Source organism: Chiloscyllium plagiosum, chromosome 18, assembly GCF_004010195.1.
Source record: "Chiloscyllium plagiosum isolate BGI_BamShark_2017 chromosome 18, ASM401019v2, whole genome shotgun sequence".
In the NCBI taxonomy this organism is placed as follows: domain Eukaryota; kingdom Metazoa; phylum Chordata; class Chondrichthyes; order Orectolobiformes; family Hemiscylliidae; genus Chiloscyllium; species Chiloscyllium plagiosum.
This window is the reverse complement of record NC_057727.1, coordinates 16,296,949-16,315,809: the sequence shown is the minus strand read 5'-3', so window position 1 is coordinate 16,315,809 and position 18,861 is coordinate 16,296,949. Positions and strand designations below refer to the sequence as shown.

The window sequence follows — 18,861 nt, the reverse complement described above, 5'->3', positions numbered from 1 at the left end:
AACTTTGATGGGGAAAGCTATTTCCAGCTGATTGACTGCTTTTATTGCCATCCCAGCTCCCTGCCCATACATCTGACTTATTATCCTCTTGATGCTGGCATCATGAGAGAGCTATAAGGTCTAGGGTTATGTAGTATTACAGACTGTTAGATATAAATGATTATACATTGTGGCAGAATTTACATTTTATGCCAGTTTCTAATTCAGCGAACTTCACATCTGCACTTTTAGGGAAGAGCAATTGGTCAATACCAAAATTGACAACAGTACAATTATTACTTGATTTAAATACTTTGAAACTATTTGTAACCATTTTCAATTACTTCATAGACTTGAGACTGTATGGTTGAGTTCTACATTGAATAATATTTAATTACCACTGATACAAACAAGTGTCAAGAAAGAAATGATACAATTAACATAGTTTCCAGAAACCTATCCACTACTTAAAATTGGGTATTCATTTAACAGGTGTAATGTGATTTACTCTGGATAATGCAGTTTTCTCTGAAAACTTAGTCAACCTTTTAGCTCATCAGTCTCAAAACCTGCATTATAGCTTGGCATATCCCAACAATATCGCTAACTAAACTTTAATCCCACCTTTGAGTAAAATACTTAAGTAGCTTCTTCCAAGAAAACAAAATTGTGAACTATTAACCCAAGTTGCATGGCTGGTAGTGTCAATTAGTAGATGATCAGTCATATACTTGGTTAACAAAGTGTGCAGTCATCTAGCTAGAAAGAAGATACTATTCACGAGAAATTAAACCGAATCACTAAACCAGTGCTTGTTCAAATCAATAATTTTATTAGAGTAATAGAAAAAAAATCCAATTTTTTTGTTGCATGTTTGTTTGAGCACTGGTAGGAGACATGTACTGGTAAAAATTCAAACCTGACAATTTAACTGGTCTTGCATCTGAAACTGCATAAACTCAATTACTGTAATAGCTGTAGTGTTCTGTGCCTTTTATACCTGGTGATCTCTCTTGCCTAGCTGTTGGTAAAGGTAATTAATACTTCTCCAGCAAATGTTTGTAATGGAAAAAGTGTCAGTGGAAGGATCTGCCAGCTATTAATGATTGGGCAGTCTTCTATGACTCACCCGTAACTGTAAAGCTTAGTTGCCATGGGACTGTTCAGACTCCCAGCCATTCTACAATAAGCCTGAACAGTGTGAAGCTGATAAAACTGGTAACACTGTGCACTTAGCACAATCTTTGCAGTCTGAGTTCTCACAATTGTAATCACGCTAAGAGAATCTGTTTGGAAAACTGGTGTTTTGGACACGGTGGTAAAATCAATGCATAGGTATAGAAGTCGAAGCAACAACCAGCATTTCTGAAATCCCAACATAATGTAAGATAAAAGGGAAGGTACTTGGTGTACAATAAAGGGAGACAAGCATTTTAACAATTAATCTTTACAGTTTATAATAGATGTAAAGCTGGTTCCATATAAATGATTATATTTCTGCCTTCTAGCTTTTACCTATGTGAAAAAAATGTAAGAAACTCAAGTACTTGGAGAGGAGCATTTTTGAAGCAAGAAATGAAACCAGTTGGAAGTGAAAAAGTTAACTACTGACAAAGAATGAATTCTCACAGCATATCTATCTTAATTTAGTTGCTGCAGAATTGCTTAGTGCAATAGTATTTAAAAGTGATACACCCAGGAAATTGCAAAACATGTTGCAACATCAGGGAGGGGCATGAATGTAATTTGATTTTCCCTTTGTCTTACTATTAAGGAAGGTTCGTCTTTGATAAGCAATACATAAATCAAATTTGTGCAAAGAATTTCATGAGGTTAGTGGTATTAGGTCAGATGAATTAAAAGATGTTTGTGACAAAGTAGCTAATACCTACAGCACTCAAACTATTCTTACAACATGCAAAGTAATATCACATTTTTAGTACTCATTCTTGCAAGAGAATTACACACCAATTCATTGGAAACAAGTTTAAATCAATCTACTACAGCCCAGGAAATATATTGCTAGAGAATTTGTTTGCTACTCAATAAGTGGGTCGCTGTACACATCTTCCTTCAGTGAGCATCCAATTCTACTAGGTAGACTGGATCTACAGCTCCTTTAAACTGGTATCAACAAAGTTTTCTCCTTTCCTTTAAGGATGCATGAAGTCAAATTGCAGCCAGTAGGCTTGAAGTACACATGGTAAAATGGGATATTATGAAGGGGTAACTTACTCACTCATTAGGGGTGTGACCTTAATAATCTTACAGGAAAGCTGAAGAGAAATAATTAAATGAAGTGGCCATATTACCAAGTGTTCCTTAATGATGATTGAGCCAGTCAACAGTTATTTGGCCCTGATGGTAAAGAATTATTCCTTCTACAAGTAGTTATGAAAGGCCACAAACCTGAAAAAAAAAGTTACCCAGTTTCTCCAGAACATGATGCAGACTTGCTGAGCATTCTCAGCTTATGTTCCACGTTGAGTATTATGACAATGTCAGGGTAGCCATGATTGCTGAACCTGGAACGCCAAGTTTACAATGATCTATTTCTTCGAGGTGCCAGGTTTCCAACTATTGAAATTTAAAACGTTCAGGCAAATTCTGTGTGTATGCCAACTAGATGAAAACAATTGGGGGGCGGAGGGGAAGAAAGAGGTGTAGTTTCCAAATTCTGTAAAATTTGATTTGTTTTTGGCAATGATGGTAATTCAACCGCCAACCAGGAGCTGAGATTTATTCCTTCTATAGGGCAAAAAAAAACAAGACATTAGACCACTTTTTTTGAGGAGGTACGTTAAATATTTGTCTTAATTTTTTCGGACAATGTAGAGCCTATCCGTCCTCTCCTCAAGAGGAAATTGGTCCAATACTACAAGAAACACAAAAATCCGTCCACAGGATTTCGCTTGGCCAAACAAACCATTGTTAATGGGGGAAGGGAAGGAAGGAATCAAGACTGGCTTGTCCTAAAAGGTTCCCAGCATCCTGGGTTGGGTGTTGGTCAGCAATTAGATCACTCGGTGAATGAACAGGACGCCATCCCAAGCGGACATGACGATTCTAGAACCTTCTCTCCCTGTTTTGTGACTCCCTCCACTAACATAGGCAACCCAACAATCCACATACATTTCAAAAGAGTTAGTTTAAAGAATTCGCCACGGCTAAAAGTTACACACCAGATTAAAAAAAAATAAAATACCAAGAAGCGGGTCGGGCTCCTTCTCGAAGGTTCCACCCGAGGTGGGGCCGCGGCCGGCGCCATTTTGTCCGGGGAAAAAAAAGAAAACGTTTCGCTTATAAATCGATTTCTCGACGCTAATAATCCCGAGATAATATGCATGTTTTAAAATGGAAACACCCAATTTTCTTTAATAAATTTAATTTCAGTACCATGCAAAAATTACTGAAAGCCAAGAGGCGCCATGATATCTGCAGTCCGCGCTACCACATCAAAGCGACATCGATCAGGTTTTTAATTTTATTTTTTGAAAAATCGCTTTGGGTTTTTTTATAATCCACAAGTAAAACGGACGGCACTCAGAAATCCGTAAATGGCTGACAGAAGGTATTGTTTCGTTAGTTTTGTATAGAAAAATCCACCACACAAGACGTGTCGTTAACCATGTCCTTCCCTTGCCATCGCTGTATCACTCCCTCCTGCTCAGCTTCCACACGCGTCCACTGCTGAAGCGACTTACACCACTCCACCCCTCCCTTCCAGAAGAGGCAGGCGTGGTGTGATTGACAGCCACCTCCCGGATGACGGACGCCAGGACGGTCCAATAGGCAGCGGAGGGGCGTGGGGAAGCGGCTGACGTCGCCGGGGATCTCTTTTAAATTACCCAATGGCGCAGCAGAGGGAGGCGGGTCCCTCCGTGCAGCCGGGATTCCTCCTTTCCTCCCCCACCCCCTCCATCGCTGAAGAAGATGGACAGGGGATCTCTAACCCCGCCTCTCGTGGCTAGACCCTGCGAGCAGATACGGTGGACCCCGTATCTTTTGTCAGGGCGGCCCGCCATTTCCCGGCGAGTTGTGGTTTGAGGCTGGGGGGGGATGGGCGGATGTTGGTCGGTGGGGGAGGGGCAGTGGCGGAGACGCTCAGGCTGGGATCAGTGCTGCTGTACAGGAGCCGGCCCAGCTGCAAATAGAGTCAATTGTCACCCTTTTATAACGAATGTTTACCTGAGAGGAAAAAGTCCCAAAATAACAACAGATCGTATTCCTCCCTATGTTCCCATCGGATCGAGTCTGCTCCCCCTCCCTTCTATTTTAAGGCCCCTATTTGGTCAACTGAGCGTTATCAACAATCTTCAATCTCCCCCTTCTCCTCCCCCCTTTCTCCCCTGCACACCTCCTTTTTCCTTTCCCCACCCCCTGCAACGTCAGTCTGAAAGGTTCGGTCGGTGTGCTCAGGAAAGCCCGAGGCTCTGTTTCAGGCCTGACTGATGAACCTCTCAAGTTTTTGTTTTGAATGAGGGAGAATAAGCAACACACACTAAAAAAAATAAAAACACAAGGAAGGAAAGAGAGAGAGAGAGAGAAAGGAAGGAAAAGAAAGGATCACTAGAAGAGGGGAGAAGGCAGCCCTATTCAGAAACGATTATTGAGACAAAAAACGGTGAGTTTTCCTGTTTATAATCGGGTTGCCAAGGAGTTTTGATGGTTTTATTGGTGTTAGTGATGATAGTGTTTACATGATGAACACTGCGCACTTTAAAAACCTGGGATTCATTTTAAACCGATTCTCCACGTCATTTTTCATTTGAATCTTAGGATACTTGCATTTAAGAGATAGGTAAGTATGTGGGATTTCTGTAGACTTTTTCCACTTCATGTAACTTATTCATCTCTGGCATTTTCTTCATTAGAATAGCACAACAAGAAAAGCCAGAGAGGTTGGGCCCCCATGGTAGTATTGCAGCTGGGAGGCATTATCCAATCCTGGAGTCTGCTCAACCATTCTCTCCCCCTCAAAAAAATCATCTGCATTCAACGTACTTAATTACCATTATGCTAAAAGGCTAAACAACTACATGAAAGTAAAATAATGCAGAATTAGCTCAGCATTTTTCAACACATTGGATCATGAAAACATATTTCAAAGTTCTCTTGTTTCACAATAGTTAGAAAGTAAGATGGAATGTTTTGGACGTTGGTATCCTACAATGCCCAAATCAGATTATGGAATAGAATTTTTTGATCACATTCTTGCAAAGCCAATGATGCTCCACCAAAAAAGTGGACTTTAAAAAAAAATCCAATTCTAGGTTTTATAGTGAACATCTATATGAATAGTTGTTCAATAATAATTGTTAGATATCAATCAAACAAAATTTCTGTCCTTTTTAACGACAGCATTTAGTACAAGAGGAAATGGCCTCTTTGAACCACATGGTCCAGGGATTAATCGTGTTGCTTATGATGGTGTTTGCTTTAGTTAGTCTTCAAAGGGTATATTTTATTATAGAACCTCGCGACCAAATCAAAGCGAGTTTTCATCAGGATCCATTCCAGAATGGATGCCAGACCTGAGATCCATTCAGAAGATGTTAATTTGAAAATATATTTGATTGTGCTGAAAATGAAAATGCTTTGTTTCTTTTAGTTGGGCGGATGAAACATTCGTCATAAATCCATAGCCATGTATTAATGGAATTTAAATGTTAGTTTTGGGATACTTTCTATATTTATCAAGTTGCATAAACTTAAAGACGTTACGTTTTAAGTTAAACATCCTTTATTTTGTCTATTCATAAGTTTGTGAATTATTACCTCTTTAAACTATTAAAAGAAACTTCGGTCGCAAGTGATAAGTAACATGCTCCGTTCTTAAGTAATAAAGTATGTTTGTGATTTGATGGGGATCCTATATCTTCCTTATAACTGTTTCTATGAGGCCTCGCAGTAAATGGATGTAAATTCAACGCTTCACCGCATCACCAGGAAGCCAGATCTTGTGTCTTAAAAGAACGATGTCCAGAGCAAGAAGCCTGATTGCTATCCCTAACTTTGTGACTAAAAAATGCTTTGAACACAAGTCTTGAGCAGTAAACTACAAAATAACTTCATTTTCTTGCCGAGTAAAATAATCCTGATTATCCATAACCATAAACTCTGACCCAGTTATTTACCCTTAAATCTGCACAGAGGTAACTTGTGCTGTGGGTGTGTGTGAGCGAGTGAAGGGGGTGGGGGAAGGGTTGGTAGTCTGCTCTTACTGTGTGTTGGTTTTGTCTGAAGGTTTTTTAAGGTTGGTCTTCGAATGGTTATTTGAAAGTTATTTGGTTTTAATATCGAATTTTTTGGAAATTGTTTCTGTAGTAGTCGAAAGGTAAGAATGTACATTAACATGAGTGGGTTACACTGTGGAACCGTGCTTATTTTTAGAGTAAATGTAATCAAGATCGACGAAAGATTTCGATTAATTCTATGATAATTTCTTGTATTAACCTGCAAAGCTATGTCTGATGTGCAGTTTTATTTAAAGTAATTTTAATTAATATTAGCGGTCGAGAAAGCATAAAATCAATAATAGTACTTTGCGTTGTAATCACAGAATTTACAAAGAGAGGAAATAGATTTATGTTGTGATCTTTTAGGAGAACTAGTTATTATCTCGGGATAATTCTGCTCTGTATTGAAATATGCTTGCTAAATTCGGCGTCAGTGGAAATTGAGTCTGAGGCTTTGAAGTTGGGGCAAGGCCTGGTATGTCTGGAAAGCTAGAATTTCACTTCAGACAGGGGCCTCAGTCAAATATTTGGCGCGGAATAGTCGCAACAGCACTTACATTGCTCTTCGGTTTCCTTGGATAAGGGTGGTAAAAGCAGTTTATTTTGCTATATAGAGGTCAGTGGTGAATTCTCCCATATTGTATTTTTAATGAGAAAGGGGGAGGGGTAGAGTAACCACGTACTGTGTACTGAAATAGAAATGCATCGTATATTGAATAAAATTATCTGACTGCTTCTAGCGCATTTGAACTACCTTAACAAATACGTCGTTAAAATTTAAAATTACTGTACTGAAACTTGTGATTAATTTTCATAAGGACGGGTTCGAGAATTCCTGTACAAGAAGAACCAAGGGTGGGGGAGGGGACTGGTTTTTAAATCCAGTTTCATCAGTCCCAGCACTTGAAGCTCTGTATCTATCCAAGTGTTGACGTTATCAAAAATGTTTAATGTGCTGATTGCATGATTTGAGTAAGGAACTCAAATGATTTGAGGCATAAATGATCTGTACTTTTAGGAGTTAAATAATCTTTATAACTGGCAGTTCTATGGGTTGCAGTTTTGCTTGCAGCTTTTTGAACCTGACTGGTAAAACAGAAGCTTTCAATCCCAACAAGATTACGGGAGTTAATAAGATTCCTATTTGAAACAGAGTTAGCAATAGTAAAGATTGTTCACGAACCCATAATGGACAATATGCTCAATTTGAGTCCCATCAATGATCTAGATAAATGTTTTACATTCTTTAAAGTTATCATGCAACCTGATATTTAATTCGCTTATTCATCTAATTTTCGAAGTATTTGGAAGTCCTTTGCCGTTTTGTCTTAGCTTCAAGAAATAAACTGAAATTGGAAGATAGGTCTGATCTGACTCAGCTGCATTCTCTAACCTGTACGTGCTTCAAAGTATAGATGGCAATTGTTAACGTTTTGTAACCTGGCCATTATTTATTAATGATTTGTTAAATTTCTGGACGACGAGAAAGTGTAGAAGAAACCTAAGTGAATGGTTTTGCGGCTACGGGACAATCCCTGTAGTTAGTTCGATTGTGTTGCAGTTTAGGATGTTGGGGGGGGAGGGGAAGGCAGCGTTTGTGTAGAGCGCCACTTCATTGATACACTATAGTGAATGTTGCGATGCATTTCTTCCAGTCAGGGGTTGAATTTGCTCCCGGGACTAAAATATTTTGGCAGATTTGGATGGTTTAAGCGGTGTTTTATGGTGTTAGGATATCGATACGAATGTGTAATTAATCATTATCGTTGAAATACTTTTTGAATATCTTTGTGCTCATGTTTTCGTTTCCTTTGTGAATAAACGCTTGCCATGAACGCGTGACGTGTCGATATGTACACGAAATAAAATATATTTTATTTAAATTCCACAAGTAAAATAGCTGTGTAGAGGGAACTGGCTAGTGCCTCTTGTGAAATTTGATCTCTCATGAAGTTCCCAAGAATATTAATAATTAGGCAGATGGGCGACTCTTGTTCGTCTGAGTGAAGACTTTGTTTGAATTTTGCACACGCCAGTAAAGCAAACTGCTGCAACTCTTGGTCATTAAGCCTCAAAGATAAATGCATTCCACAAGTTGCCGTTTCAATATAGAACAATGCGGTAAAACAAAACAAGTTAAACACTTTATTTGTGAGCAGATTGATGTATCGGACCTTGGAAATGGCTTAATGCATAAATAATGGATAAAATTACAGCTAATGTTGCACCCTGAAAGAAAACGTTTTATTCTAGTGAAAATAGGTGAAGAGATTAAAATGATCCTTTACTTCGGTTGCCACATATCGATACTGTTGCAGGGCAGTGCTTCTTTATCAGGAGCGGCCCCATGTCAAGCCTGGGGCTGGACTGCTTGATTGCCCAGTTTGAGTGACGCGGATCTTGGCTATTGGAGCTTTGTGCGTTGCGCTATTATTTTCATTTATACTGTTAACGGTTGAAGTTAGGTTTGCCCATCTATTTGAGTTTATTAAAGTGTTAGATCTTGGCCTTTTAAAATATGAAGAGTTTTATTAAGGTTTAATCAGTGACTAAATATTTTAAGAGTGAGAGCTGGATGTTCGTTTATCATTGCACTGCAATAAACCAAAGTAGGCCTTTTGTTAAAATGGCTGCTATTGTCTGTGATCTGATTGTAAGGATGGCTTATCTGTTCTTGATTCTGTAGTTGGCCTTTGTTAAGAACATGGGAAAACTTTTTTATGTAATACATACACAAGTTGTTAGTATTTTAATATTACATGAATTTTAAGAAGGTTCTTGACGAAAGCTAGCTTTGTATTATACTGGTATCCGTGAAGAAAGTTCAATCTTATGCCCAACCTCATTACTTGTATATTTTTGGAAAGTTGAGAGATTAGATATCGGAGCTTTCTCCTAAATACAAATATTATATACGCTGTTGTTCAGAGCTTGCTTCAAAATTGTGAAATCTTTTGTCTTATGCACAGCAGAGGGTTTGGTTTAAAGAGGAAGGGGGAGGGGAGGGGGTGAGAGAGGAGGTAATATCACAAATGGAATTTTTCGGAAATTATACTGCAGTGATGTCCCCCGCTGCTGGCTCTTAATTGCTTTTACATGTTGTAATAACTGGAATTGCAGCAAAAGGATAATTATCATTTGTGGATCGTTTTTCCTTGTGCGTGGAGCATTTCCGATTGAATGTTAATTTAACGGATAAAGTCTGGGACCAGAGGCCAGCAGCATTTTTGCCAAGAGGCAGGGCCAGCATCTCCACAGCTCATGTGTAACCTAAACATAAGGCAGCCATTTTCCGAATTTCAAATCACAAAAGATCACACCAAAACTCGCCTTTTTAAAACAGAATATTTTAAAATGTCCATAATTATAATTGTAGGGCTAAACTTAAACAGCGAGCAAACCAAACTATTGCGGGTACGCTTATTTAATAACTCAGTTATTGAAGATGGTACAGATAGAAATATTTCTAATGGTAAAAAATGCCTGCAGGTAGTACGTTGAGAAATTACTTTAATAGGGAAGTTAGACATTTCATGAATTCAATCTTCTATATCATGGCGTGCTAACAAACAGTAGTTGTTGTTACGTTAGGTAATTAGTTCAAGTTGCACTTTCTTTAATCTCTTTTAAGATTCATGAAGAGATATGGAAATAAAGCTATTGGGTCAGTTTGGTTCTGGAGTTGGAGTGATTCCAATACAAATTTCCCCTTTATAAAACGATAGATTTGGCTTTCGATTTGCTTAAAAAAGTTTTGTACATCCATAAATGTAAAGAGAAAGCAATCAATTTAACGTAGAGACAGCTTTAGATCAATCATATACGACTTTATTTTCTGTTTTGGGCAGATAACTTTCAATTTAGTCTTGTTGAAACATGGGTTCGAGTGATACTGAAACACCGGAAGTCGTTGTTGTAATACTGGAAGGCTTTCTCCACGTATTCAAATAAGATCAGTAACCTCTCCTTTTTTGGATAACTTAATACTCGAAGATCTCTAAAGGCGTTTATCTCGAAACGACTCTACGCGATTCACATGTTGCACAGTGTGAAATAGTATCTTTGAAATCGCAGTCGGTCGCTCTCTGGCCGCCCTGTTGCAACTGGAAGAGTCATTGTTGTTCCCAGGGGTGTGGGTTCGCCTATGGCAGACTGCCTGCTTGCCCGCCCGCCATCGCCCACCAGTTATGCCTGTCCAATATATTTGACCGAAATACTTTACCAGAAGTGATTTAAGGCACTTTAAGAAACGAAACAACACGGACCGAGAGCAGAAAAAAATACAAACCGCCGTCATTTCCAAAGCCTGCTAAATAAAATCGGGATGTCTTGAGTATTACTGGTTCCATTCCTGGTCCCTAATGTATCTATCTAAAAACGCATGAAGAAATTCAAGGGATAGAATGGGATGCTCTGGACGACCGTGTTAGGGACGCCATTTTTGACAGGGATATGTGCACGTACCCAGAACAGTTTCAACAAAACAAAATCCGACCTCACAATATGCTTTTTGTACACAACAAAAATCGAGCAAGTAATTGGGGCGGGCGAGTGAGAGAGAAGAGGAGCGCTGTTCCATGTCTTGGATTTACCAGTCTGAGTTGCAAGTCTGTTGTGACATTGCAACTAAGGAATGCAGGGCGTGCGATTGCTCAAACAGCCTGTGCCTGGAGGTGGATTGATGTGCTCCAAGCGATTGCATCATCCCAGCTCCCACTGGGGCCTCTCAAACCTTTTCCAGCTGAAAAGTAGCCAAAAATAAACCAATTATGAAACTGCACAAACACTGCTGATCCTATTGTAAGCGTATATAAAGAACTGTAGTCAACCGTACTCTCCTTTTAATGCATTTATTTTAAAAAAAAGTGATAGTGGTCAGGTTTAAATATTTTTTTAAGGTCACCAACTAATTAAATATAAACCATCCTAGCAGTTGTAATTTACCATGATGTTATTAGTCTGACGGCGCATTCATACGCTATCCATCGAAGGCGAAGAGATTCGCTCCAGTTTGGAGAGACAGACCATGCTTGCATTTCCCAAACACAAGCTGAGTTGGTAGAGATTCATTAACACTCTGACAAGAGGATGTTTATGCGGTGACGTTACGACACATGCGCACAAAAATCGCCAGTTACTTCTCTCACCATTAACTCTATTTCTAAAATCCTTCCAGGGAGGAATGACTAATTGTGTTGGGGGGGTGGTGGTGGGGGTGAACTTAGGCTCTTACCCTCGCCCGCCTTCCTACATCTTCAACAGCAGAACCAGCTTTATACAATATGTGATTTGATGTTGACTATTTCTGTCTGCAGCCAGAGTGGAAAAACTAACGAATGGCGTGTGAGTGCATCCTTGAAGAGTGCAGGAAATCTAGATTAGTGTTAAAACAATGAGTTCTTACAACGATTGAAATATTTCTTTCCACTTCTGCCATTGTACATAATTCCCAGTTCCAATTGGAATGACAATTTGAGACAGTTCAGTCCTTTGGATCTGGGCAAACAACTACTGTGAGATCTGATAGAGCAATCAAAATTAAATCCTGGTATATTGTTTAAAAAAGTTTCCCTGTACCGTCCCAGATGATATAATACTTTTTTCCCAAATGACTGTATTTTCAGCAATTTTCCTTGATGTGTTCTTAACGAGAAGAATTATATATGTGTCCATGCACATCAGTTTTTAATCAAAAAATCCTACAATATAGCAAACCTGTACCAAACTCTGGTTTGCCCTCAGCTGATTCATGTTCTTTGCAGGTTAGCCCACTATTGAGGGTACATAAAAGATCTGCAAATAGTTTGAGGAACTTCAATTACAGTGATAAGTTGGAAAACCTGAGTCCGAAGGGTTAGGTTTTCAAAGGGAGAAACGTTATGCTGGTGGAAGGGTTAAGAACCAGAGACTTTTTTTTGCCAATTTCCTTAAATATAATGGTGACATGAGTAAAATCTTTTTTATTGCGTGGTTAGGATTTGGATTGCACTTCCTGAGCATACAGTGGAGACAGATTTTATCAAAACCTTCAAAAAGATTAGATAATTATTTTGAAGAGAAAAATGATTGTAGGCCTGTAGAAAAAAGGTAGGAGTGCAGTGTGTGGAACTAGGTGAGTTTGGTGCAGTCATTCAAGGCCAAATGTCTCCTGTGTTGTAACAATTTTCTATTCCTATAATAATCATTGGTCAGATTGGGGAAGAAATAATAAAGATTAATCAGGTGTTGTTTGCAACAGTCACTTTGCATTTCAAAAGTTATATTTTGCGGGAAAAAACGACCAAGATAAGAAGGTTCATTGTTTTGAAGGCTTGGCAAAGAAGAATTTGAGGTGATTTTGGGATATGTCTTGATTACAGTACATGAAGGAATGAGAACATATTGTTACTTTTGATGCTTCAGAAGAGTGAGAGGTAATTTCAGTGGGGCACTGATCATAAAACCCTTATTTAAACATATTATTTGATGGTTTAATGGCTAGAGATGAGAGAATTGATTAGACAGGTAGTTTTTTTACTTGTTCCCTTTCAATGCTGTTGTAATGGCTTTTCCCAGATGGATTAATGTTCAAAGATTGGTCTAGGCACATTTTGCATTAGATGCTAATATCTTTGAAACTTTTGTATTAGAATTTGTTTCTGAATTTTTCTATAATTTATGTATTTGGTGATACTTTATGCCTATCACTCTCATGATATTCCTGTTAATGTGTGTTACTTGGGCTTTACAATAGCTTTGAGAAATAGTATGTTACATTTAATTGTCTATAGAGATCCTACAGTTGAATTCATCATTGAAGTTTTGTTTTATGGGATACAAAATAATAATTGGTCTGAACCTGCTCCTGTTTTATCAGTTATGAGATGATATGTGTGGATTATAAATGAGTTAATCTCTGATCTCAAAATAATATTTTTATATTCCACCTTTTGGAGAAAACGAACTCTCGAATTAAGCTGTTATAAGTTTGGTCATCTCATCATTTTTTTTCCCCATTGGCTACTATCAAGTGAACTGTGAAAAGTAAAACTGAAACTCCTCTTACTCTGTGTATCCTGTGATGTACAGGTCTTGTGCAATCTGAACTTTAAATTTGATGGCTAGCCACTTGGAATTCAAAATTAGGTCCTTAAGGCTGCTACCAGTACTTCATTCCAGTATGTCCAGCTCTGGATTGTATCTCGCAACATGAGCCATGTCAAGCATCAGTTGTACTAGCATGGATCTTATGTAGTACAAAAGCAATTTCAAATTTCAGCCATCAGCATTAAGAAGAAGACTTATGAATTACAAAAGGGCATTTTTTGGTTGCAAGATGAGTGAATTCAGTCAATATGCATAGTATATTGCATATTATAATGTTATAATCCTAGCTAATATTATTACTGGACAAATCTGATCCCAGATTGAAATCTGTTTTGATAGTTTTTTTTATTGAGATGATCTTTCATTGAAACACAAGCATGCAATGGTCCAAATTGTAATTTAACAGTAAAACATTTAACAATTTAACAATAATACATATCATGTGAATGAAAGATAAAATTGAATAGACCAAACAATACAATACAGCACATGAACAGGTCCTTCAGTCCATCAAGTCTGCGCCGTTAAAATTTGAAATACACAGTAACATAAAATCCTATTAGTGCCAAAAGCGCTTTTTTTTAATAATACTCTCATAAGACAGAATTCCCTTCCCTTCTCCATGTCTACCACTTACTTTAATTGTGACCTCAAGAAAAGTTTTGAGAATCTGATAGCCTCAAGTTGATTAGATTAGATTACATTACATTACAGTGTGGAAACAGGCCCTTCGGCCCAACATGTCCACACCGACCCGCCGAAGCGCAACCCACCCATACCCCTACATTTACCCCTTGCCTAACCCTACGGGCAATTTAGCATGGCCAATCCACCTGACCTGCACATCTTTGGACTGTGGGAGGAAACCGGAGCACCCGGAGGAAACCCACGCAGACACGGGGAGAATATGCAAACTCCACACAGTCAGTCGCCTGAGGCGGGAATTGAACCCGGGTCTCAGGCGCTGTGAGGCAGCAGTGCTAACCACTGTGCCACTGTGCCGCCCACCATTAAGCCTGCCTGGCCATTCTATACAATCATGGCTGACCTTGGTCTTCAACTCCATTTTCTCAACCACTTCCAAGATCTCACGACCCCCGGATAGATCAAAAATTTGTCTATCCCAGTCTTCAACATATTCAACAGAGGAGCAACCACTACCTTCTGGGTAGAAAATCCCCCAGAGTCACATCCATTTAGAATCACTGAATCCCTACAGTGTGGAAGCAGGCCATTCGGCCCATCAAATCCTCACCAACCCTCGAAAGAGCACCCCATCCAGACCTAGCCCTTCCACCTCATCCAGACCTTGAGGCCTTCATATTTCTTAGACTCTCTCAGCCTCAAATAACCCCTTCATGGTTTTAACAAAGCACTGATGGTCTGGAACTTTTAAATAAAATCCTTATACCGAAGTAACCTAACTCCCTTTCCTCGTTTTACACATCCAGTTTCAGACAAGACTCCTGAAAACTGCCTTAAGTTGAAACTAAAAAGCTTTTTCCCAAAGTGTGGATGTTTTCCCCAGCCCCAAAATGTTCCAGAATCATCTATCCAAAAGCCTAAGGCACTGCACTGTTTATTTTGTACACTGTTAAACTCTCATAATGTAAACAAATTCCTATTAGCCTTCTCCAGCTGCGTACCAGACTGTTTTAAAACAAACATGGCTGCAGAAATACCTACAAATAAATTACACAACCCCTTTAGAAATACAGAAACCCATAGACCACTAGTTTAAAATTAAACAATTCAAAATAAATGTATTAAAATATAAATTTCACCCCTTATATCACAGTTACTGTTGTATTTGGGAGGTCGGCACCCAGCAATAAAACTACCTTTCGAAGGTCTATTTGAATGTAATTATTAGTTTTATTACAATAGATGAGTAGTTGTGTGGAACCATAGGAAACTGAGTTATCTTGTAAAGATAATGGGTAAATCTCTAATTTTCCTGATGGTTAGTCCTGGATTTTAACACATACAAATAGAAACAGAATTCTATCAATATTTATTTTTACATTTAAAATAAAACAGTCCAAAATCATTAACCAGATATGTTTGTCACTTCAACTAAATAAAGATTGTTCATATGTAGCAACTGAAGATTCTGTAGATCTGACACAAACAGGATGTTTTTCTTATTCATGCACTCATCAGTCTTGATGAATTCTACCAACTTGGTCATATCCCTTAGTAGCTATCTCTGTAGAAGGATTTGCCACAAAACTTCCTTGTCTGATTAGTTTTGTGCTGAGCTGAGTAGTCTAATATTTATTACAGAGGCTGTATCTGTGCCATATTTCCAACCAGTCCATGCTGTTGTTTGTGATTCACTTGAGCCATCTCTTACCTTCCTTCATTTAAATCTACTATTGTAACTCTCTGTTCCCTTCACATATGCTTGTCCAGCTTCCCCTTAAATGCAACTATATTATTTGCTTCAGCTACTCCCCTATGCTGCAGTTTATTAACATACATTAAAGTTAATTCTCTCGTTGACCCTCGGAGGTGTAAAACATTGATGTTGCGTACAGTGACGAACAGGTTCTAACTCTGAAAAAAACAAATAATGACTGCTATTATTTGCTTATTACTTGCCAAACCAAGGAAGCGCAAGTGTGTAACTGACACTTGTTACCATTGTTGAGAACAGATCCAGGCAGTTGTTAAAAATGTCAGATGATGTGGACAAAACTGAAGGTGTACAGAATTTTGTGACTGAACTTTGGTAGATGATTCATTAATTTCCAAATTTTGAGTTTGCTGTTGTTTCTTTTGAACACTTGCCAATATTTATAATCCAGTCCTGCTGTGTAAAGCACAAATTGCTATGTTAGCTCAGATTATTTAAATCATTATTTTGATCTTGTTCATATTGAATCATTTTCATTCCCAAATACCACACAGTTTTTTATATGTAGTGATGAACTAAAGTCTGGGGAAAAGGGAACAGAGGAAGGAATTAATGTCAGAATTGGTATACAGACAATGACAGGAAGGGACAGAGAATAAAAGTCTAAGAGCAAATCAGCTGATAAGACGAGGTTACAAAAAATAATAGAAGGACAAAATCTAAAACTACATGAATGCATGTAGCTTTCAAAACAAAACAGATGAACTAGTAGCTAAATAAGTACAATTTAGTGGCCATTAATGAAATGTGACTGTAGGATGGGACCTGAAAATTGAATGGTATGTGACATTTAGGAATGACTCCACAGAGCCAATATCCCATCTTTTATTTACACATGCATAGTACGTGACACTGGTCTGACTTCCTCAGAGCCTGCTCTGAGTGAACAGAACCTCTCCACCCCTGTTTGTATCTGTCAGCCAGGACTCTCTGATTGGGGCTGTTAATCCTGGTTCAATTGGTACTATATTCTGAGGTTCACCTGGCTGACCTCATTACAATCACTGCAACAGGAAGTTAAGATAGAATGGAGGAATGGCTCTGATAATTAAAGATGGCATTAGCACAACAGAGAGGGATGATCTAAATTCAGGAATCAGGACATGGAAGCAATCTGGGTAGAGATGAGAAATGATAAAGGCAAGAGACCACTTGTGAGATTTGTGGATAGATCTCTTAACTAACCAAATGGTAGGACAGGTAACAAGGAAGAAAGAATGGGAGCTTGTCAGAAGGGTACGGCAATTATCATTGGGGATTTTATATTGCATGCCGACTGGTAAAATCAGATGGGGCAAATTTAATCTGGATGACTAATTCATTGAATGTTTTTTAGACTAGCGTGTTAGGACACTGACCAGAGAACTAGACCTGGTTTTGACCAACGAGGTTGGATTATTTATCTCATAGTAAGCATGTCCTGGGTAGCAGCAACATTATTATGATTGAATTCTGCATATAGTTTAATGTAGAGTAGTGTGGTTTTAAGGTTACTATTTTGAATTTAAACAAAGACAATTATGAGAGCATGAAAGCAGACTTGCAAAAGTGAACTGGCTGTTTAGGTTAAGAGATGCAGCGGTAAATATTTTAAGGGGCCATTTCCAGAAAGATCAGAATAAATATATTTCTATAAATAAGAACAATTCTAGGGGATGGACCTGCCATCAGTGGTTACCAAAAAAAGTTAAAGATGGATTCAAACTTAGAATTAAATCATATAACTTGCAAAAGTAGATGGCAGATAAGAAGATTGGTAGAATATGAAAAAAAGCAATTCCTTAAAGTTTAATAAAGAGATGTAAGAGAAAGTTACCCAAAATATAAGAACAGATAATAAAAGGTTCTTAAGATACTTACACAAGGGTTAACAAAGTAAATATTCGTCCGATAGAAAATGGGGAATTAGTAATGAAGAATAAGGAGATGACAGATGAATTGAACACACATTTTATGTTAGTTTTCATGAGGGATGATACAAGTAACACTCTGGAAATAGTTGTAAATCCGGAATTGAAAGGGAAAGAGGAACTCAAAATTAAAATTGCTAGCGAAATAATATGGAGGAAATTGGTGGAACTGCAAGTTGACAAGTTCCCAGGTCCTGATGAATTTCATACCAGGGTCTTAAAATAAGTAGCTAGTGAGATAGTTGGTGTATGTTTATTTTAATTTTTCAAAAACTCATTAGATTTGTGGAAGGTCTCTTTATATTTGGAAATAACTAATGTAATTCCTTTAATTGAGAAAGGAGGGAGGCAAGATGGAGGAAGCCAATTAGCTTCATGTCTGTCATAGTGAAAATGTTAAGCTATTTTTAAAGATGTTATAACAGGGCAGTTGAATAAGTTCAAGACAATCGGGCAGAGCCAGCGTACTTTTGTTAAAGGATAATCATTTGACTTCATTTATTGGAGTTCTTTGAAGAAGTTAGTTTTGCTGTGAATAAAAGGGAATAAGTGGATGGATGCATTATACTTGGATTTCTAGAAATCATTTGATAAGACACTACATCAAAGAATATTTTGGAAAATAACAACTCATGGTATGGGGGCAACATATTAGATAGAAGTTTAGCTAACTAATAGAAAACTGAGAGTTGGAATGAATGGGTTATTTTCAGACTAACAGGATGGCACATAGTGTCACGGGATCAGTCCTGGGGCCCCAATTCTTTACAATTTATATAAATAACTTGATAAAGGGACAAAAAGTTTGGTAATTAAATTTGCTGATGACACAAAGAAAAGTAGGGAATATGGTGGGCAAAGATCGGAAAATGGAGTTTAATGTGGGAAAGTGTTGGAATTATCCATTTTGGTAGTAAGAAGAGGAAAAAAAAGTCTAAATGGTAAGAGGTTGCAGAAAGATGTGGGTGTCCTAGTGAATGAAATGCAGAAACAATAAATGTTCAAGAAAGCAAATACAATGTTATGTTTTATTGTGAGGAGAATTGAATGCAAGAGTAAGAAGATGATGTTTCAGTTGTGCAGGGAATTAGTGAGATCATATCTGGGTTACTGTGTAAAGTACCACTGTACCTTTGGAAAGCAGTTAATGAGTTGGAAGCAGTTCAGAGAAGGTTTACTGTATTTTGAATGAGTAGATTGCCTTATGAGGAAAGGCTAGGCCTGTACC

The 18,861-nt window shown here is 38.1% G+C and overlaps 1 protein-coding gene and 1 long non-coding RNA gene across 7 annotated transcripts in view; one reads left to right on the top strand and one right to left on the bottom strand.

Annotated features, from left to right (window-relative positions):
- Positions 1–346: 346 nt before the first annotated feature.
- On the bottom strand, positions 347–3,958 carry LOC122558880. The gene is made up of 2 exons (XR_006314266.1): positions 3,376–3,958; positions 347–2,727 (listed from the first exon to the last, which is right to left on the bottom strand). It is a non-coding gene; the product is annotated as an uncharacterized LOC122558880 (long non-coding RNA).
- Positions 3,959–4,138: 180 nt separating this feature from the next.
- The window catches only part of setd5 (SET domain containing 5), a 167,449-nt gene continuing 152,726 nt past the window's right edge, over positions 4,139–18,861 (top strand). For 5 of the 6 annotated variants that reach the window (XM_043707772.1, XM_043707768.1, XM_043707770.1 and 2 more), the window contains exon 1: positions 4,139–4,603. The gene's annotated coding sequence lies outside the window, so the exon portion shown is untranslated. Of the gene's footprint in view, positions 4,604–6,212; positions 6,317–18,861 lie in introns of those variants that run through there. The other variant, XM_043707774.1, reaches the window with a different exon arrangement.